The sequence below is a fragment of the Aythya fuligula genome, chromosome 6 (genome assembly GCF_009819795.1).
Source record: "Aythya fuligula isolate bAytFul2 chromosome 6, bAytFul2.pri, whole genome shotgun sequence".
Classification (NCBI taxonomy): Eukaryota; Metazoa; Chordata; class Aves; order Anseriformes; family Anatidae; genus Aythya; species Aythya fuligula.
Window position 1 is genome coordinate 3,100,291 of NC_045564.1, and position 23,115 is coordinate 3,123,405.

The window sequence follows — 23,115 nt, forward strand, 5'->3', positions numbered from 1 at the left end:
ATCTGACAGTAGTTCACTAAAGGTGGGGAAGAGGTGAAATAATGGAAAAAATGCTAGAACAAGGGAGGACTCTTTGCCTAGGGTTTCTGCCTTGTGCCACTCACCAAAGTTCTGCCAGTACTGCATATCTGCTGATACTCGTTTACTCTTTATTTTTCATCACTGGCAATCGACCAGGTGTTCTGATGATAAAAAGTGATGCTGCTTTACATCTTCTGGGGATCTGTCTCTTGAACAGTAAAGTCATTCAGTAACGTTAAAAATAACTGAAGATAATCTGTAATTGTTGTGGCTGTATCTTTTCAGTTTCATTCTTAACATTCCTTCTTTTTAAATTTCTCTAGTTCTGTATTCATGCTCATTTAACTTGACGAGTAAGGAGTCAAGCTCACATGCTGTACACAAAAGCAACCTGTGACCTTCTCTGTGTCACTGATTTCAGCTTACTCAGGCACTAACTAGGGTTCTAAAGCTGTAAATCACATATAAGAAAAGCTCTAGATGAGAGCTGTTACCAGCTACAGTCTGCTCTCCGCCGTCATTTAAATCTACGATATGAGATATTTCTAGAACAACTGCTGTTAAAAAGCAACACCTCTGGTAACAAAAGGAAACGAGTTGGTAGGTATGTGCCCAGCTAACTTCAGTAATCATAAATGGCATAATTATAAATCATTACTCACTAAATAGTAGGAAAGTTAAGCTTACCATAATACCTTTCATCTATCTGAGTGTGTAGTCTATAATGGATTCCATGCTGAATGGAGCCTCAGAGATACCCCAGGAAGCAGAGCAATAGCTTACAAAACAACTATGAAATCAATCTGTAACCTGGGGGGGAAGTTTAGTTTAGATTAGTGTTTTGTGCTTTGTTTTTTTTTTTTTTCTTTTTTTCTTTTTTTCTCATTATAATTGCATGTTATAGTAATACATGCAATTCTATAACAAGGCATACATTCAGTTCACTTAATTTTAAATACTGTTTTTGCAATTCTCCTCTGCTATTTTCTAATTATTTCAGGTGACACTACTACCAAAAATAAATAAATGAATAAATAAATAAATAGGAGAGAGAGAAGCTCTTGGAAAAATGTAAATAGTTCAGTCTGGCCTAGCATGGATAACTAAGCTGCAAATGACTGTACACCAAGAATAAAGATTTAGGAGAGATGTGTGTTTTTTTCTACCTGAAGTCAGTAAATAGAAAACTTATGGGATGTTTCTTTTGTATTGGAATGCAGTCTTATCTGGTATCAGGAAGAAGATTTACTGTCTTTGAATTGGGAGAAATCCCAATTATACTTGATTGTCCTCTGAATTTTTCTGCCCTCTGAATCATCTGACCAAAGACAAAAAGGGATAGTGCAACTGCATGAGGGTTCCCTCCTGTCCAAGACCTGTGAAGGTCCCTGCTACCAAGAGGATCTGTGCACTTGGAGAACCTCCAGGCATCAGGGTGAATTTGGTATTTAGGGCTGTGAAAAGCTGAAATGCTGCAAATTTCTCACAGAATGACTCAGAGGTTCATACACACACCATTTACAGCTTGTCTGCTCAGTACACTTTAGGCAACTCTTCATGCCCTTCCATTCATAAAAATCTCTTTTGAAATGCATTCTTCAGCTGCCAAGGCCCTCTTCTTACCACTGCCAAGTGCAAGCATCAAAATTCCCCTGAAGAGTTGTATGACTTCTGCATTCATGTACTTCTTTCACACACCCTTTCACACTATCAGTTTCAGGCTTCTCAGTCTGAAGAAAGTATTCCCTTTTACTTCTGTAATTCTGGAGCTGCAGAGGTTTTGGTTGTGGTGATGGATGTTTGTTTTAGTAGTAGTTGTAACTCTATTAAAATTAATTAACTTTTAGCTTTTATAGAATATAAGTTTATTATTAATAAATTATCTTATGAAAGCCACACAAATTAAGTAAAGAGTTAGTTGGAAAAACAGATGTTTCCATTTTCATGCAACAGCAACTCCGATGTCTCCTGGCCCATTTTTAAATCGGAGAGAAGCAAACAAAGTAGAGCAGAAGTCATAGGGTTTCATGGGGAACATTTGACCTATTCGTGGGTCCTAAGTCTCACTCTTTTGCTTTTGCCACAGAAGGCTTTCTTCACGTGTTTGCTTGCCGGAGGCTCTGCTGTCTCATCAGCCCCACAGTCAGGTCTGTACTTTTCCATCTCCCACAGTCTTGGGTGTAAAACCTTTCTGCTCTAATTTGAGCCCTAGGCCTCTCTCTGTTTTTCATAAGCCATCTCCCTGTACTCCAGACCTCCCTCTAGGCGGTATCATTACCATTCAGACACCTTCTTTGTTCCTGAGCTCTTTCTTATTATCTCCATGTCATATGGCACCTTTGCCATACTCTCCCCTGTTGTATGGGATGATGTTGGTGCTTGCTCTTACCTACATTCTCCCTCAACCACTTCACTGCTGTGTTTTACTGGCCTGAAGCTCAGGAATTGTATCTTCAGATCCTTACTGTCCCAGACAGTCCCAACAGTTTTCAGGGAAAGCATTTTCTAACATAATACAAAATAACACATACATAAGGAATAACACATTCCTAACACATAAATAAGGAATAACGAATAGAGGATAAATGCAATGTCATTAAACAACTAGACAATGCACTAAAACAATAAGAAATGTTGTTCCTAATAAGGAATTACTGTGATAAGGCAATTGTATGAGTATTTACTTAATATTTGCTGATTGTCTCAGTTTATGAAGTTTTCTGCCTTCAGAAGGGTCAAATGGAAACAAATTGTTTTCATGCTGATGGAGCTAAGATAGGCAGAGATTCATGTGTGAACCATTCAATTATTCCAGGCAGTAGTTAGTAAGGGATTAACTTTTGAACAATGTAATCAAACTAAAAAAAAATGCCAAATTTATCATAAATGACAAAAAAAAAAAAAAAAAAAAAAAAACCCTCTCATTTGCACAGAATCATGAGAACCCTTTGAAAGTCCGAATTTATTATAGGAGAGTTAAACCCTTCAGGCAAAGTTAGGTCACTTATGAGAACAATTTATTTTTCGTTAGCCTAAACCTGCCTGACCTGTTCATCTGTTTGTGTCCTATAAAATACCCTGTTAGAACATGCAGATGCAGTATTAGCAGAGCAAATTATATTGTCTCTTTGAACCCAAGAATTCTAGGTACAAGCCAATGAAAACGGTCATCTTCCCCAGAATCCTGCTGTCTGTCTGCAGTGAGCCTGCAGGAAATAAAAAACAGTAGATACCACAGAACAAACTACAAATTGGAAAATTTTACTTTGAGGTAGCCAGGATTGCTTTGGAAACAAGGTGTTACTTAATTTTATGAGGAGTGAGTTCTGGAACAGTTTAAAGAGATTGTAAAAGCTGAAGCGATCTCAGAGCAGCACCAGTAACTTTGACTTCCTTACAAAATTTCCAATGGAGCCAATATCTGCATTCTAAGGCTCACACAACAGCAACTTTCTGTAAACATCTGTTCAAGTAGGTGACACCAATCTGTTCGTTTCCTTGTCTAGGGAAGAAGACGGTGATTTTGTATTTAAGAGTATTCCTTAGCCATGTATACAGGTTTGGGTAATGAAAGAGCTAAAATATTTTTTCTTACAAAATTAAAATGGTCCTTTTTAGGGGAAGTATTTGCAGAAATTTTAAGCTGTTGCAAATTACCACTCTGTGTTTGTGAATGGTATATATCTATTGTAACAGCTAAAGCTATTTGTCCATAAAATGTTATACATTAGATACTAGCTAGGTAAGCAGTATATATTTTTTGTTTAGGGCATGCAGAAAATATTCTGAAAATATATAATTGCCGAAAGTGCTGGAAGGATGCTTTAAAGCCAGTGAAATTTCTGGTATGTTATGCAGACTTATTTCTTGCATGCACATTTCCAGTGTTGGTAACTGCTAAGCAGAAGACAAAGAAGTACATTAAAGCAAGTATCTTCATGGAAATTCTGATGATGGGAAACACGCACATTTTTATCCTATTTGTTTAATAAATATGTAGCTTGTAATAAGCCTCAAAACATTTAGGCTGTGAGCACAAGCGTCCAAGGGCATTACAGCAAAGTCAGGACTCCACTAGCATTTATTGTGAGACTTTACAGATTAGGCAAACAGCCTAATTTTAGAACTGGTACTATCTTCCTTGTGGGCTGTCTGAGCAGCTCCCCAGGGCCTCTAGCCCTCTAGTGTCTTCCTAGGTGTGATTCCGTTCTTCCCTTCTACCCAAGCTCAAAAAATTGAAAGATTTTTCTTCTCTCTCCTTAGAGCGTTGGCAGTTTTGTCAAAAGCAGTTTCACGTAGCAGGTATTTAGTTTGCTTGGGCCCTCAACCTGTTCCCTTTCATATATGTGAAGGCTCAACACCTGCTCACTTATCTTCTGGGCTCACCATCACCCACAGGCTGAGGCATGAAGCATGAGAGCTGCTTTGTAAAAGGAAGTCTCAAGAACATGCAGAAAAAAAAAAAATCTCAGAAAATAAAAAGAAAGATCAGGGTAAAATTTACTGAATTTTTTAATGTTGATTAAGATCTGCATTACATCAAAAATAAAAATTAAATTAAAAAAAAAAAAGCCTTTTCTTGAAGTATTTCTTCTGTAAGACTGAAATGGGACAGCATGCAGGAAGACTATCAGCATGAATGATGGGAACCTAAAAGACTAACGGCAGGAAGATTTGTAATATCTCCAAAGTATTCCCTCTTAGGCAATATAAAATCCGAACTGGAAGTTAAAAGTTTAAAGTTTATCCATCAACACAGCAAGGGGCATTTTTTTAGATGAAACTCCACTACTAGCATTCCTCTCACACATAATTCTGCAGGAATACTGGGAACTGAAAAATCCAAGGTGGTAAATATGGTCCTGTAATCTTGAAACTGAGAGAGAGCTTTCCTCCCACGCTTGGAGTGTCAGGTTAAAAGAATTTCTTTTCCCAAAAGCAAACACAGAGTTTCCAAAGAGATGCAAACAGTTTTATTAGCCCTCCACTTGGGGATAATATACCCATTGACAACCCAATGTGCAAAGACATTGTACAGACTAAGACCACATAGGATCAAAAGCAGAGGACGGGTTTTGATTTTACCTCTGCTTTCCAGTGTAACTCCACTGATACCATGGACTTATTTGTTACTAAACAAGTGTGAAATTCCATTCTTAGTTCTGACTTTTAACAGCAAAATACATTCCACTCTAAGAGGAAAGCAGGGGCATAGAGGAAGGAATGCACTTCTGAGGGTAAACATTTGCCTCCTAACTAAGAGTTTCTGCTATTAATTATTTCACATACTTGGAAAGCAGAGATGCTTCAGGTGGAATGTACATATCTACTTGTGCAACACATTTCTTCTTATTTTGTTCCTTCAGATGTTTTTCAAAAGCTTTAGGTTACAGTTTGGAGTTTCCAGACGGTTCTGCGGATGCTAAAGAGCTATTCACCAACTTTACAAGAAATCCTCTGCAGTCCCTTTGTAGGAGAACAGTGTGCTACTTCATTCAAACTTAATGAGTTGAATAACTTGGCATCTAATTGGACTTTAGATCACTGCTTGTCTTGTTAATGCAGTGTTAAAACTGAAGGTGACCAGATGTAATCGCAGTAAAGACTATTTTAGTACTCAGTATGCTACATGAGATCATATTTTAATTCCTATTAAATAGACTTCACTTGGTGTTACAAAATCCCAAGTATTTCTTTGTGCAGGCACCTGTTGAGCACCCTGCATGCTAATTTGTCATACAACATTAAGTAATAATGAACTTAAAGTGTACTTAAAGTACTTAAAGTGCCAGAATACCCCTGGAAAAATGCTTCTAGAAGATAAAATTACAAGCTTTTTATTTTCTCTACATTTCCAATCTATTAAACTGTGGTACGAGTTGGGATTCCTTCCATCTTACCATTCTGGGAATGACATAGGGATAGCTATATGGGCTATAGTTATTACGGGCAGCTTTATATCACATTAATATGCTCTGGGGCTACATGAGGATCTTGGAAAGATATTCCAAAAAGTAAAATAAGAAAAGCAATGAGGATGAAGGAACAAACCATGACCTTGAATGCGCTGAGTGCAGTGCAGAGCAGTGAGAAGTGAATTCAAAAGCAGAGCCAATTTTTATGGAGGGAAAATAAATGTGGAACTGTTTAAGGCCTCTATTCTGCAGTACTTAAGTGTGCGTCTGTTTTGAAGCGAGTGACTTCCTTTTATCCAGAAGTCAAATACAAAACTAAATGGAGTTGGGTCTTGTGTCAAGTGTAGGTCTTGCTTAACAATTTGGGCTATATCCTAAGGCCTAACAAACTTCCTTTTTGTTTGCCAGTTCCCAGAGCACCCAGTGCCATTTTTTGAACGCTTGCAAAACTATGTGGCCTCGTGTTGTGCAGTCCGTGCAATGCAATTTAAGAGGAAATGTAAAGGAAGGAGACATGACTTGAACTATGTCGGAAAGACTGATCCAGATTTGATTGACGCCTTATCTTTTAAAGCTTTATAATCTGTTGGATAGAATATTGTAGGTGCTCATGTGGCTTGAGAGTTAGATTTTGTACCATACCATTTTACAGCCACAGTCTGGTGATTTATTCAAAGGAGGAAGCTATCAAATATTAACCATTTCAAGGAAAAAAAAAAAAAAAAAAAAGTTTCTATGGGTAAGGTAAGCATTTGTAACAGCAAGGTTGACTAGTGAACACCTAACTAAATGCTCTGTCCTTAATCTTGGTTCAGTAGTTCACCATATTGGTGTCACAGAAAAAAAAAATCTGAAATACTTCCACACACTGCCAGTGATTTCGGTGCTTTATGAACTGTACCACAGGTAATATGTACAATCTGAAATGTTTGCGAAGCCTTAAGATTTAGGCTACCTAGATCTAGTGGTACTAAAAGTGAAATGTGGTCGAGGCGGGACCATTCCTTTTACCTTCAGACAGTAAGAATTCAGTCAGATACAGTCTGCTTGAAATAAAATAAAAAATAAAATAAAAAAAGTACTGGGGCATAGTAGACAGGGTTGCATTTTTCAGAGTTTTTCTTCATTCCTGTAATATTCCATACATATTTTAAGGTGCTTGTCACTTCCAGCATCACAGAAAGTTATTATGCAGATACTTGATCTGCCCCAAAAGGAATTCAGCATTTCGAGAAAGCCATTAAATTATGCACTATCTTAGTCTATGACCATCTATTCTTATCTGTATTACAGTTGCTGCCTATCTTCTATTTCTGCTCCCATTTCACTGCTTTCTTCCCCTCACTGTTATTTCTTAGTTAAAATTCAATAGCAAGACCTTTGGGAGAAGTATCAGGTCCTCTTCTCCATTGATACAATTCTGTGGTCTATGAGAAGGGAAATGAAAATAAGTTTGAATAAGAAAAATACTGATGGTTTTGTACGTGACATATCGTATGCCTGTTAAATAGTTCACTGTATGATTGGAGGTGGAAAAAGTATTTTCTCTCTAAACCTCTTTGGAACATGTAGAAGGATGTTTGATCTTAAGATTTTCAAGTTCATCCAGCAGGTTTTCAGCTGGAAGACCCTTGCCTCCTAAAACAACCAATAGACTCAAAAAAGAGACTGCTTAATTCACTTCCATAAATCATTTTTGCTCAGTCTAATTTAAATGTAAGCTTTCCCCTTCTCCCCAGACTTACGTATGTGCTTGGGAGGCCTCCTAGTAATGCTCCCAACTCAGAAACTCCACTTAGGGCAAGAAACAATTTTTGTGAAAACTTCAGTTGATCCTGTTATTTTAGTAATCAGCGATCAGCTATCCAGGTTTCTGAAAACTTTTCGTCCAGCTCCACTGGTGACAGTATTACTGTGTTCTAGAACAAACATGGTGTTTATAACTGCATATGTTACCAAGTATTTAATCTAGCTCCTCTTCGGTATGGGGCTGATTGAAGGGCAGGTATTTAATGAACCTTTTCCATTTGCCTAAACATTCTGAATTGGCAGAGAATGGACTTATGCAACGCAGTGTTTTTATCAGTGCCAAATACTCTCCTATGTAGCTAACCTGAGGAACTGGGAGTTTAAGAAGGCAAGCCTAGCCTAGCCCAGCAGCACAGCCTTGGTGTAAAGACAGAAACATCTAAAAGGTCAGCTAGAGAGTCAAGTGGGCCCAGAAGCCCTGAGGACAGGCAAACTTTGTGGGCAGCAGTTACCCTCCATGGACATGGCCTGGGTGCTGCTTGCAGACAGCTGCCTGCTTGGAAAAAAATAGTAACAACCCGGTTCTAGGAGGGACTGAAAGCTTTAAGTGATGCTTGTATTTGGGTATGGTGTATTTCACAGGATCAGACCCAGGAGCAGAAAATTGTCTTCAGAGCTCTTTTGTTTTGAAATTGAGCTTTATTTCTGTAATCTTTAAGATTCTGCCAGGAATTATACTATATATTCTCTTTAGATTCAGAAATCTGATTTCTATTAGTGAGTATATGAACTTCAGTTTTATTAAACAGAATATATTGGTGGGAAGGGGAATGTAGTTTATAGAGTAAACATATGCCTGTGGGACTTTGGAGAAGTGAATTGTTAAAATGGCTCCAACATGTAAAGATTGCATAAAAATCCCACAAAAACATGAGATGAAGTTAATGCTGATAGTGTGTAACCTAATAGTACCTTTATTGTAGACATCTGCAGCCAAAGGATCCTCTTGGGATCACCATTTGCTTATCCAGGGAATTTGTTGACAAGTTAGATGTCAGCATCCATGAGTTTTATGGACTGGAACAGAAGGGTGTTTCCTGCTCTATGTTTTATAGACCAACTCTTTGGGTCATGATGTAGCAGTCAGTTGTACTGTAGGACTGGGGAGGGAGACAATTTTTCAGGTCATAGCTGGAGACTGGTTTGGTCAGCATGCACTGAGAAAGAATACACCAGTCCAGGAGACTCCTGGCATAGCAGAAAGTGTTAAGTGTCAGCTTAAAATCATCTGTGCTGGTCTCAGACTTCAGTAAATATTCGTAAACTGTCTTTAAATTACAGAGAAATTCCAACAGTATTGCATTCTATATCAAATATCAAATGAAGCAGCATCATTAATGACACACTAATGAATACCACATGAATTAATAATAATCAACTACTTTTTGATGTCTCTCTGGCTTCCATCTGTCTCTTAAATCACTTGAAATAATTAATTGCTTAATGCCTTTCACCTCTGACAGACAGAAATAAATTGCAGATTAAAAATACTTGTGCTGGCAGTGGGCAGAGCCAAGTAAGGTGGAAGTACAGCTTTTGCTGCTGATCTAGAGGGACGAGGCGTTTTGCCCCGCTGAGCCTACCTTGCCCAGGTAGCAGTACACAAATAGAGGAGGCGATGCTATACTGCTCTCTTCAGTCAGATACTTTCCAGGGCCTACAGGGTTTTTGTGGAGTTTGTTCTCCACAAAATCAATAGCTCTGAAGTCTCCAGCCCTCTCTTTGTAGCACTGCTACAGTAACTTTCTCCTTTAACTTGTGTGTGCTGGTAGGCCACAAGGTAGTGAAACAAAGCCTCAGACACTTCTGCCGAGATGAGTCAGGAGTGTTAGAGGTCTTGGATAGAGTCACCTCTCTGTTGAGAACTGCCCTGACATCTCTCTGGGTGATAAGTAACAAACTGATTGCAAGAAATCCAGGTTTGTGGACATGGGATAAACGTGAATGACAGCGTGATGCAAATGCAAATGCTGTAATACAGCATTTTTTATTTTGAAAACTGCCTGGCCATGAAGATTTTAGTATTTTAATGTTAATTATCTTTATTTATAGATACTAAGGAACTCAGTTGCTTGGAGACCTGCATCTTGTTATCTGTGCTGAAAGCCAGGTAAGGCCAATTATTCAAATAAAGTTGTAGTGACCAGAGAATGTATGAGAAGCACATTAATTTTTAATCAGCGTGAGAATGGGGAAGTCAGCTATGATTTTTTTCTTCTCAGAAGCTTTGAAAGTTGCAGATTTTACAATCTTACAAGTGGCAAACCCATTACAGCACTGGATGCAAGAGCATCACTTTCATAAAAGGTATGACTGACAATACCTATATATATTATAGCATCTAGGCAATGTCTGAGTTTCTTTTTTTTTTTTTTTTTTAATTTATTTTTTTTTTTCATCTTTTTAAATTGCCTCTTGATAAAGTGTGCGAGAGGGAAGGCATGGGTGCTCTGTGATTCACAGTGAAGGAAAGCCTGAACGTCTGTCTCTCAGCTTATGACAAATGCAGCTCATAGGATTCAGCTGTTAACACAGAATTTAATTCTAGTTCCACATTTTGCCTTCCTCAAACTTTTAAGCATGGTACAGAATCGCCACCTCTTGCTTTATATTAAATGTTTTTAAATGCACATTTTCAAGCTCTGGAGTTACTAGAGGAGTTGCTCACAGAAAAATAACATTACCCTGCATGCACAGAGAAAATGGAAGGCAAAAAGAATTTGTTTTGCTGGAGTGATAGCTACTAGACTTTCACATATGTAAAGCTCTCGGAAAGCTAGTACAGTAAAAAATAAAAACAATTAAATGGTTCTTTTGCACATTTCTATTCCAATAATCACTATGAATTCCTTGCAGAAAATTCCCTAGGCAAAACAGTTTCTCGCAGGTACAATGATGGTAGATTGAAGGAGCTGCAGGGGCTAGGTGCCCACCTGGAGGGTCTGTGATCCCTCTAAGCTCAGGCTGGTGGCAGCAACAGAGCCAGGCTGAGTCTGCTTGAAGGATTTCTGCCCTCCAGCCATGCTCATCCAGCACGGGGGCTGTGGCAACAGTGGCTCCAGCTGGCTTTGGGTGGCCTTTGCTGTTCCCAATCTCCATGGAAAGGGTTACAGGATGGCACACACTGTTTCTGTCTAAAGGTGTATAAGCACAGCATTTAGGAAGAGATTAAAAGGAAGTTGAGTATTAGTGGCAGGATAACTGCAAGTAGAAAAAGTCTCTTTGCTACTCTACCACTGCCTTGCAGTTTCCGTCACCCAGGTGGCACTGACAGTGGTTGGAAACCTGTCACTGCAGGGCTATCCAGCCCCATCCCTGCATCTCTGAGGTCAGGTCTTGCTACAGGGACTGTGTGCAGGAAGCAGATGTCGATGGTAAATCTTGCAGAGGAAATAGCATGAAATGAGGAAAGACTAGAAGGGAAAAGTAGATGTGGTCTAGGAAAAAGAATGAAGCAGAAACGGGCAAGAAAAGCAAACAAACAAAACAAAAGAATACTTGGCAAGCAAAGTGAAGCAAAGCAATAACAACATAGGGCATAGGCTCAGAAGTGTTTTGCAGGGGTATTACAAAACAAAATCTCCACCGGGGAAAGGAGGGCAAGTACTGGGTTAAGACAAGGCAAGATTTCACTGTGCCTGAAAGCATCTTGTTGAGATGAATTTTCTTTATGCATCCATACCCTTTACCTAAGTGCAGTGAGAATGGTTTGAGGCTTGTTGGGTATGAAATGTATTTATGATTTTCTACTCTCATATAAATGTGTACTTTGTTCAAAAATTGTTTTCCTTATTTACTCGGGGCATGTACATACTGCCGAAGTTAAATGTCACTCCTATCTACTAGAAATATTTTGTTCTGGGTAATAGCCCAATGCCTTTAAAATTCAGAATATTATGCTTTAGTTAAAAATAATGGGCAATATAGCTGTATTTCACAATGAATAAGTGTATTAATTATGAGACAAATCACACTGGATACTGGTTGCTGCACAATTCCCTTTGAATTTTAATGAATAATAACTTGCTTGAAAATAAAGGACACTTTTAATGCATCCAGCAATGATTAAGTAGGCTAATTACAGGTAATAAATATATTTTTATTGAAATCTGAATGACTACACTTCCATTGTCTTCCAGAAGTATGCTATTCTCATTTGAATTATATACCTTAATATGTCAACTAATTATATATTTGTTCCAGCCTTAATTTTTTAAAAAATAATAAAAATGGGAAAAAAAATCAGAATTTCATCAAACCCAATTTTCCTCAAGTCACTAGGGTAAAGCTTGGCATGACCTAAATGGAAGCTATGTTCATTCTGCATTCTGAGGCCTAGGAGCTCTCTGTTTATCTTAAGACTTGTTTTGCAAAACAGAGAAGGCAGCACTAGAAACTAGTTAAAAAGGCAGAGAGAAATCAGGGAAAAGAAAAGCAGTGCTAACCCAGGGCAGCGTTAACCCATGCAGAGTTCATCTTCTCATGGCATGCTGGCTCACAAGCATCCTCCCAGGTGAGCTGGAAGGCTTTAGGCTGCTGTTGGCCCCAGCGTTAAAAGCCAGACCTTCTTCAGAGCAATCCCTTTTCTCATCAGTAAAGAGAAACCACAGGTCCTATGGAGTTCTTTGTTCTCCTGATTCAATAAGAGTTGCATAAATATCTTTAACCTTCTGATGATGGAGTTGCAAAGCAGTCCCCGTGCCCCACTATCATGTAAAAGAATGTTGGAAATGCTGGACTCCTTTGTGTGACTCTCATAAACATTACACTCATTTAAATGGTGAGTGATAACCCCACACAAACACTCAAGTTAAAATATGAGTGTAAAGGTGTCTGAGATTCCCTGAAGCAAAGAAATTGGAGCCCCTAAGATACTGAAATAAATTTTGCTGCCCCATCTCTGCTTTGTCTAACCTCTGGTGAGATCTGGCTTGTTGGAATTTGGGTATCACCTGCAGGCAGAGAGGCTGTACCATGATGCTCTGGACCCATGATCATGGGGAAAAAATAAAATAAAATCAGACTGTTATCTCAAGTTTTAATTTTGCTTGGTCTCTGCAACATTCACTTAAACTTAGCTGTTTATGCACATATGCCTGCTAGTGAATTCATTTGCTGTAATATTAATGGAAAGGGAGCACAAAGGGTACAATCGGTCTAAGTTAATTTTAAAATTCAAATAAATGATTGTGCATAGGTTGTTTTTCTTCAGTACTCACCATTTCTAATTAGGATGCAATATGACATGTCGTTTTCACATTTCATATGCTGCATATTTCAAGTAGCAAATCTAGACTCTCGAGATGATGGCTGGCAACTCGAGAGAAAGAAAAACATAAACAACTAGGAGAAAGAAATCGAATATAATAAAAATAATGTTGAAAATATTCCAAGGCTAAGTCAATTCAGAAATATGTTCAAAATATGGAGTGTGAACATTGGTTTTCTGTAATACAGATGGAATCGATGCAAGCAGAATATTGACTACAGATTAAGCTCGCCTTATCAATAAAGAACTTTTGCAATCTCCATCTTCTGGGGTATCCATCATGTGGTTCCTGTCAATCCTAAAAAAATCTTTCCATCATTAGCGAGGTTCCATTTTTCACTTCAGCAGTCTGAAAACAAAGTTTCTCATCAACCAAGTTCCTAAAGAAACTTAGCTTTTTTCCTTTTCTTCAGCTATTACCATATCAACTGATTAATATCAGTTTCTTCAGCACTACTGAAGGAAAAATCTATTTATTAAATGATAGCATTATACTGAAGGCATAATGCAGGTAAACTTAAAAGGACACAGTGGACTGTGAAAGAAAATTTAAAATTATGTAACAAAACATAAATACCGTAAAAAGAGTGAAAGAAGTGTCTTCTATCAAGAATATGCAGTACATATTCCAAAACACATATCTATAAATGGAATAAAAATAGCAAAGCTAATACGGTATTCAGCTTATTCTGTTCCTACAATTAACTGGTTGATCTAGCACACATTTAAAAAAATAATATTTCCTTTTGGCAGCTAACAGATGCTAGTGGAAGGAACATAGCCAAACAGTGAGTTTGTGGTTATTTCAAATCAGCAATGAACTATTTTAGTTGTAGAGGGGTCATAAGAGCTAGAACAAAGCAACAAACCATGCATTTTCCAAACCGGCAGCAATGGCTGTTCTAGCACGAAATGGCAGAGCTCTTCTAGTCAGAGCTAAGTGGGACTTAGCAGCCCTTCTTTCACAGGTATGGTTAATTTTGTCAGAAGTTGCCTTACAGATGAATCAGGAAGGAGTAGTGCTGACAATGACCTGAAGGCTAGATTCAGATCAGAAGCACATTTGACATGTAATAAAAAGCCACAAATGGAAAAACTGAACAAATAAACTGCAACATCCTTTTCCCTTGTACATAAAACGATAGATCAACCTGCTTTCAATAGTTCAAGTTCAAACTCTGTACCCCAAGCAGGCATGAGAAATCATATCATTTAAATACTTGTGGTCTCAATTTATACTTTTAGAAATGCTCTCTTTAATCCTGTAATCTCAAGTATAGGAATTGTTTGTTTGATTTTTTTTACTACATATTTTAAGATAGTTATTGTTAATGCTTAAGAAGACATCAAATGCTTCATTAACACCAAGGCTAATTGCTCATTTCATTAGCTTGTTCTCAACGTTGCACAAGTTGTACTCAATACAATGGTAATACTGCTTTTTTCAAGGTATGTAATTGACAGTTTAATAAATTGACAGAATTATGCTTTTCACTGAAGAGAAGGAAAATTAGAAAATGATGGAAAAATATTAAGAATGGAGAAGTTAATAACAAACTTCAATGTGTTGTGCAATACCCAAATAACAGAGATTTAACTTTGTCATTAGAAGGATTAGTTCTTGAAAACTGTCCTGGAAGATAAAATCCTTGAAGAAAGCATACATGCATTGCTAAGTTAGTACAGATCGGGTGATCATGAGAGACATCTCTCCCACACACTCCATTCAGGGTGACTTTGAGGCTTGTTTTGCTCTCATCTCAGTGGCAACTCAAAAGTGTTAGGAACCATCAAAGAGTTTCCACTACATCCAGAACTCTTCCTGGAAGAATTTCTCCATTTGAGAATCTCTCTTCCTTGCAGACTTCACTGTCACTAAGTATTCCTGTACATATGCTAAAAGGTTCTTGTTCAGACTTTTCAAAGTATACTTTGGAAAAAAAATCAGCTTTGAATCTCATCTAGTAATGGAATACGCTATTAACATGACAAAAGCAAACTTCATGTATTATAAAACTACGCAGCACTGTGATTATTTAGAAATACAATATGCCTATAAGTGCATTTAAATTACAGTAAGCAAAACAGCACTTTATGAAGAGTTGGGTGGTGTTGGGTTTGGGGTGATTTTTCTTTTTAATGGACTGAACCACCCACTGAAAGATTTCTGGTTTCTTGGATGATTCATTAATGCTTCCTTCATTTTCCAATTTCTATGGGACCATCTGGCCCATCTTTGTAGAAAGGCATTTAGCTGTAAATATATTTTACAGTCTTTCTCAATTTAAAAGTAGTTGCCCAGCTGCTTCACAGAAACTGTCAGCAATTGGTAAACTCCTCAGAATTGCCAGCCTTCATTAGTAATCCAATCAGGATGTAGTTTAAAATACTGCAAATCAGATTATGCTCCATTGGACAGGAATTGGAGTGACATGATGTGCTGGGTTATCTTATTTTGCATCTGTGATTGCCTTTAATCCAGGAGATGCATGCACTCTCTTTTGAAGAGAGGGCACTTAGGCTGAGATTGGCTGTGCCTATGCATATATGTGGTTATGTATGTACGTTCCCCAGAAACGAGTACTGTACAGGTTTTACCTGTCTGATTGAATCACATTCAATGTCAGGCATTGGTAGCATGAGTTATATGCAATATTGGCTATGCTTCTGAGTTCCTCTTTTTATCTGGTTTAGATTAATTAGAACAGTAAATTGATGTTTTTTTGGTTTCAGCGGATTTTAGATCGTCTCTTTATTTCTTCTTATTATCTTCTGTACTATCAAAATTATATTTCTTTAACAGTTAGCAGTGCTTTCTGATAATAAGATTAAAATGTGGAGGTAAGGCAATAAGGCTGGCACTTGGCTGCATTGAACAATTTCTTTAGAACATAATTTCTGCATTCGTGTAAGACTGGTACAATATGCAGGTGAGAATGTTTGTAAGAAGAACAATCTCATTATTTTTTACACCTGGAGAATCTTATGCATTAGAGACCAAGCTGTACAAAGACCTGGACAGATAAAGAATTCCATATTTATTTATAAGATGTAAGTATTGCCTAAATAAATACCTTAAAAAAAAAAAAAAAAAAAAAAAAGGCACTATATACTGGACTGTATATTCTTTGGGCTGTTAATTGCAGTAGTATTAGATTTTCTGATGGTGCAACTCATATGAGTCAGTGAAGTAAAGTTAATCCTGTCTACTTAACTGGTATTTCCTACGGTACTTTTCACAATGTTACACTCAAAAGTAACTCTGAACTTTGTGCTTTATACAGGTATTCTGTGTTACTCATTACTATAATAAAAGAAAACGGGGTACCCAATACCTGCTACACAGTTATAGAAATCTCATCATTTGTTAAAAGCTGAAAAGTCTTTTGGTTTCTATCACTCAGATGCAATCATGTATTATAGAGCTTTTATCAATTGTACTTTATGTGTCTCTAATTAGGTGATCCTGCAGGAACAGCTCTGAAACTATGAAGGGATCATGAAAACTTTATGTAAAAAGTTCTATGAAACATTAATACACTACTTCCAGTTGAACCAAAGATTTCCTTGGTGTGAGATGTAAAGGGAAATGTTAACAGAATAATGCAATGCCAGAGAAGTTTGTCTAGTCCTTATTTTTAAGAGGAAGTTAGAAATAGGTAATAATGTGAAGATAGATTCTGACAGACAGGTCTATACAAAGTAGTAAAAGAAGACAATCATGTCTTTGAGATCTATTCAGTTGACAGGACAGAGGGAGAACACGTAAGTGAGTGGAGGAGAAGAGAGACAGAAATTGTTTGGGGAGTTGAAATCATTAAAATAGCACTTCACTTGTTTTGTCCAATCTGTAATTGAATAGTAATAAAAAGTACTAAAGCCAGATGTCTTGGTGGTACACAAAGATTCAAGTTTAGTGAGTATCTTCTACTCTCGGAAGATAATAAGATAATGAATCTACTTTCTAACACAAAGGAAAATAAACTTACTGTTCATTGTGCAATTCATTTTCATCTTTCAAATAATATTTTTGGTTGGCATTATGGAAGAAATTATGGAGTGCCAGAAGTGACAAGTATCCATTATGGAATGTTTGGGAGGAGTAATTTTCCTTAATTAAATACTTTGTTTATGGAATCATTAGCATTCAGTGGAAAGTTTCAAGATAGCTACTTTTCTCTTAGACAGTTGCATGGAATTATTTGAGTGTGTTTGGTTACTTTATTAAATTCAGAAAGCTCTTTTTGAATTTCATGTATCTCTCCATTTGTCTTCTACCAATGTGATCTGTGAAGACTTTAGCATTTCAACTAAATACCCCAGTTCAGTTCCTTGCAGACATAGTTTGAAGACTCATCCTAGTGGATAATTACGTATTTCATGGCATTTTTATGAGTCTTTGCTTCATAGCTTGTGGATGCCTATATTTTGTATGCTTTATAGTCCATGAAATAAAAGGGTTGTGTTGCAGTACGTTCAGCAGCTTATACATATAGCCTGAATGCTAATTTTTGAGAACTGAGATTGTAGAGAAGTGGCATAGTTTTCCTCTTCCAGTAGTAAGGTTGGAATGACTACTGAAGCGAATGGAACTGTGCTAATGAAAAGCCTTTGAAAATCTGGTCGGTTCCTAAATACAGCATAGCTCCCAATGGAATTTCCTCTAATCACAACGGCATTAGAAATTAATCTGTATGTCTTCATATACTTCTGTTGACAATGAGAGTACTAAACACAGACTATTCGAAGCAAAATAAGCAGTAATGTACAACATTTTTTCCACAACTGAAAAACTAATATGTGAAGTAGTGATTACATCAATATGAACTCAGCTATCAGAGAAGTAAGTAAAGGGGAAATGAAAAATGGTACATGAATGGAAGAATGGGAAAAGGAGGAAGATGCAATTCAGCTGTCATCTCCAAAAAAATGATCCAAAGGAACAGCTGCTGTCAATTCTCAAGTGTGAGAAAAACAGCTCCCATATTCATGTGAAGACTGCTATCGTTCTGTCCTTGTCTTGTTTAAATATTAGGCTTACTTTAGTTTAACTATTCAGTAAAGAGCAGTTATAAAACTTCATTCCTGCTAGATTTGGTGATTGATTCTTTATTCAGATCTTCATAAAATATCCACCAAGATCTACCACTGAGTTAGCTCTTTTGACTGGTAATACTGACAATTTTATTAATTTAAGTGCAAAAGAGAGTGGGATGTTTATATTCAGAAATCCATAGTTAAAATCCCATGTTTTCTATTTATTAGTTGATACTGCTATGGATAAAGTCCATACACTGGATATGTAGGATATATTCCATGGCTCTGGCATAGAATTCCTTGGTGATTTCACTTTCATAAATAATTGTTGGGTAAATCTCAGAGACTTCATAATTCTTCCCTTTTTCTCTTCTGGTCTCTTCCTGATTTCTCTCTTTCACTCCACCTACATAAGCACTAGGAAAATGAGATAAAAGGATCAGTGGCATGATATTCATCCTTCCACATTGACTTCTGCTCCAGTTGCAGCATGTTTAACTCATGAATTAGGTATTATATAGCCTTAAGAGCTCTCTATAATATTTAAGTGCAAAATACGCACATACATATTTATAAGTATTTATAGATTTATGTATAGTTTGTTTAGCAGTTGGTCTTCAGCAAAGCTTTTGTGGATATACAAAAATCCATGGACATTTACTTGAAAAAAAGAAAAGAGGGTTATACTATACAGTTTGATTCAAAGTAAAATTCTCTTAAAGACAGATAAGAAAATGAAATGCATGTTTCTATTGCAATCCAGAAACAATCCTTAGAGAGATCTCTCTATGAAAGTGACATTCTCAGTCACCTCTAGAAGATGAGCAGTAACTAATTAATTAGTTCTGTTTTGATCCATTTTATGGGGGTTCAACTCTGTCATGCGAGAGCCTGAGTTCTTCTGGTACTCAATAAATGCAATGCTGGAATGCTTTGTCTAAACATAATATGATATATATATATACATATATATATATATATATATGTTTATATATATATACATATATATATAGCTTGTAACTTCCTAGTATATAGCTTATAACTTCCTAGCATTTTCACTGGACTTCATAAGAAAATGTGCAGTATTTTGGCACTTCTTTCAGCCATAACCAAACATCACAGAACATAAAAAGGAAAATAATTAAACAAGAAGTTATGCAGAACTTGAAATTAAAATATTTTACTTTGTAAAGGTGCAAATCACTGATTGTTTTAAATTATTCTTCTGTATTTTGCTGGTCAAGTAAATGGAACTAGCTGAACAAGATTTGGAGTAGGCTGCATTTTGATGACTAAAATGATAAACTGGTATTCTGGAGGAGGAGATGAGCTCTGACTTGACCAATAGTTCAGCTGAAGGTCTGAAATATTAAATTTCAACATCATTTCCTCTTTGTTTATGGACCACTTAAAAAGGGATTCTAATCCCAGGTGGCTTCTAGTGATAAAAAATATTTCAAAGAAAGTGAAAAGTCATACATTGTATCACTTGCAGCTGCAAATGTCTAAGGGACTATAAATGAGAAATAAAAGCATAGCTATTCAGTGACTGAAAGCATGTCACTAGACACAACAGTGACTCCGATCCTGGTGTATAAATGGGGAGAAAGCAAAGCAGCTTTAGAATTTTGGGCATGGACTCTGTAAGAATTATTTGACTAAAATAATAAATTAAAAAACAACTTCATAATGTATTTTTCCAACCTAATCCTTGATCTGCTTGGGCTTTATTTTTGGACTTTTTACTTTGTGTTTTTAATTAGTGTCTATGAGTCTATTTTACAAAGCTACTTTTTTTTTTCTGGTCTGTATTTTTAAAATGATACATTAAAAGTCAATATAAAAATCTACAGGAGAGCCATAAATTTTAAGTAAACTAAACATCTAAAGTTAATTTAGTATTCAAGGTTTGGTTTGAACCTGTGACACTTTGAAAAAAAAATCTGAGTCTAAACCATACACAACAGGACACACATTGATTTTTGTGTTTTCCATTTTACATAGTGGACATTGATTTGCATTCCTAATAAGGCCATTAATAACAGAGTGAGAGGAAGGGTAATAGTCATCCGGTATATCTGTAATAAGTAGGAATATCAGTCATTAACTATTATGCCTGTAGTCACTTTCTGAGTACAACACTTTAGGTGCCCTTTTAGTGTATACAAATTGAGACAGTATAGTACAAAAGAGATTTTTGTGATTTTTTTTTTTATAGTCTTAATAAAAATTGATACTTACATCAGATAGATAATGTTTATCTGTGCCTGAAGTAAGATGACAATTAAGTAACCTTAATTTAAAGAAACATTTTTATTGAGAAGGTTCTTCACTGGGGAAAACATGGATGAAATATGGTGGAAATTCAATGGTGAAGTGCATTGCAATTTAATTGGCTGGAATAATTCAATGAGATAGCAGATGTGAATTACAAAAGTGGAAAATAGTAGGTCAGAACCTCTCTCTACTCAGTGTACTTTCATATAAGGTAATAATGGTGGTGCTACCAGCTGGAGGGTAGGAAAGATCCACCTGAATTTGGGCTTTGGGGTTCTAGGAAGTGCTGAGGAAAAATGATTAGTGGATAGGAAACGGATGGTATGAAAAGATGTGTTGTCACGTGGTTGCCGTCACAGCATAGCCAGGAATAAAATTTAACGCTAGAAAACACAGCTACTAATGGTGTACGTGTAGAAAAGCACCAAACTTAACACATTCACTTTCATCAAAAATCAAGTATGTGTTACCAGTCTCCCTGTTGTATGTCCACTTGTATGATTTTTCAAGACAAAGATACGCGCGAGAGACACTAACATGTAGTTTGAGCTCTAAGTAGCAGTTTTGTAAGTGTGAAATAATGAAACCATATACCAACTTATTTCATACAAATATTAAACAGATAAAATAATACATAGATGAAATTACAGATCGCCCCTGATATAATTATTAACTTGTATATTCTCCATAATTCCATTAATTTATCCAATATAAGTTCTTTCTTAGTCGTTCTCTCTGTAGAGGGTCAAGGATAGAGAGTAGCAAAGAAATATCAGTCTAGGAAATAGTCTTCTTCCTAAGGATGAGGTCTATCAATTAAAATCTTAAAACTCATCTATTATTTACTATTTTTTGTCTGTTGGACACTGTACAGAAACAGCTGGGTTGCTTATAGCGCCACAAACTCCCAAAAGTCTCTTGCATAATTTCTTTCCAATTTATTTTTTCTGGTTCCTTAACAAATGCTATCATTCCATGTTGGGCACAACAATTATATCTCTCCTGAAACACTTTGGTCTGCTCCACTGGGAAAGCGTAGTCATTCCCTTCTATGGAGAACATTGCTGTCTTGTGTTTACTGCTCCCCATGCAGTCCCGTCCTTTCTGGCTGCCTCAACAGTTCCCCTTCAAGCACTTTCAGAAGTATTTCAAATCAAAGTAATGGTGGATCTGATCGTTGCTTAATGATCCTTCTGTATCGCTGTGAGTCCCAATTCTCATGGTTACAGAAGCGTGCTCCCTGGATTCTTTTGTCCATCAGGTTAATCCAATCACTGTATTCTTGCCATCAGTAAGTAAGGGAGAACAAAAGCTGCTCTCTAAATTGATCACAGAATTCAGGCTGTGCTTTATCTACCTATTGAACTATCTACCTCCTCATTTAAATGTTTGTCAAAACCAAGTCCAGACATTAGCCAATGCATCTGTAACCACAAAGATCTTGGCACCATGGGAAGTCAAGATTTACTTAAGGTCTAACCACGATAGTACCTTTTTGCTTTTGAAGCAAAATAATACCTGGTCAGAAACTTGTCACGTGCCCACCTTTTGATTCTACATTATAAGAAAAAAAAAATATTTTAGATGTTTTTGATATCTTCCTGAGCTTTCTGGTCTTTCCTCCTATGCCTTCACAGAGTTTGAACAATTTCAGAAGAATTCAATGTCAAGAAGTTGCTACTTCTGAAAACTGCACACCTGCCACTTTCAGAGTATCCATGTAGTTGTCTACTGCCACCTGCAGTACAAGCTCATTAATATAGAAGTCATCCAAAAGACCACCATAATAGTTTAAACAGGAGTGCCTCTTTTCCACACCTGCAAACATTAGTGCAGACCCTGTTTGACTTGTCAGATCTGTACAGCCGCCATCAGTTCCCTTGGGTTTCTTGCCTACTCACCATCATTTCAACCCCCCCTTTTTAATAGGAATTTTTAATAAGATTCACAACTTAAAATTTGCAAAACAGAATTCTAGGTTAGTAATGAAGCTGATAGCGCCCAGAAGTGTCTCTTTCCCCAAGGGTGGCTGTTTGTGCCAAACTTCCTCCCAGGCCTTGTCTCTGTGAGCTTGACAAGACTAGTCCAATAAATGATGAATATCCTGTGGTATCTCAAGTTTCTCTTATTCTGGCTAGCCACCGAAAAAGTTTGAAGACAAAGCAAAGGCAAAGGGGATGACCTGTGTGAATAAAGAGTTGCCTTGCTCTTGGCGAGGTAGAGAGAGCAAGGTTTGGTATCTTGTTGGAACCAGTAACCCCCTCCTGCTGACCATGTTTTTCTTCCCTGTTTTTTCATGAGCACAATGATCCTGCCTAGTCTTCAACTCTAGCATCCCTGAAGATATGATGATAAAGGCATTTTTCAAGGAAAGGTTGCTTTCTTTCCTTGCCTCTGTTCCTACTTTCCCATTTCAGAGAACATACAGTTCTTCTCTACAGTTCTTCTCAGTTCTTCCCTCTTAGGATTGCTGTTCTGATTTCTGATCAATAATTCCTCTCCACATATGTCAATTAAACACAGTGAGTAAACACATTTTTGGTACAGAATTACTTCTGTAATTTGAGTAGTGTTTGTCTTCACGTAACAGAGTTTGAATGAATTATTAGTTTGCATAACTGATGAAATTTTCTGAAATATTATCAGCATATGCTCAAAAAATAATTGGCTTTTTAATTTCATCAGAACCCTATAATCTTTGAGGAAATCAGAGAAGGATCGTGTGTTTAGGATGTCTGTGTATGCACGAAGCTACTGTTACTTGCACTCTAGAAAAATCTCAAAATT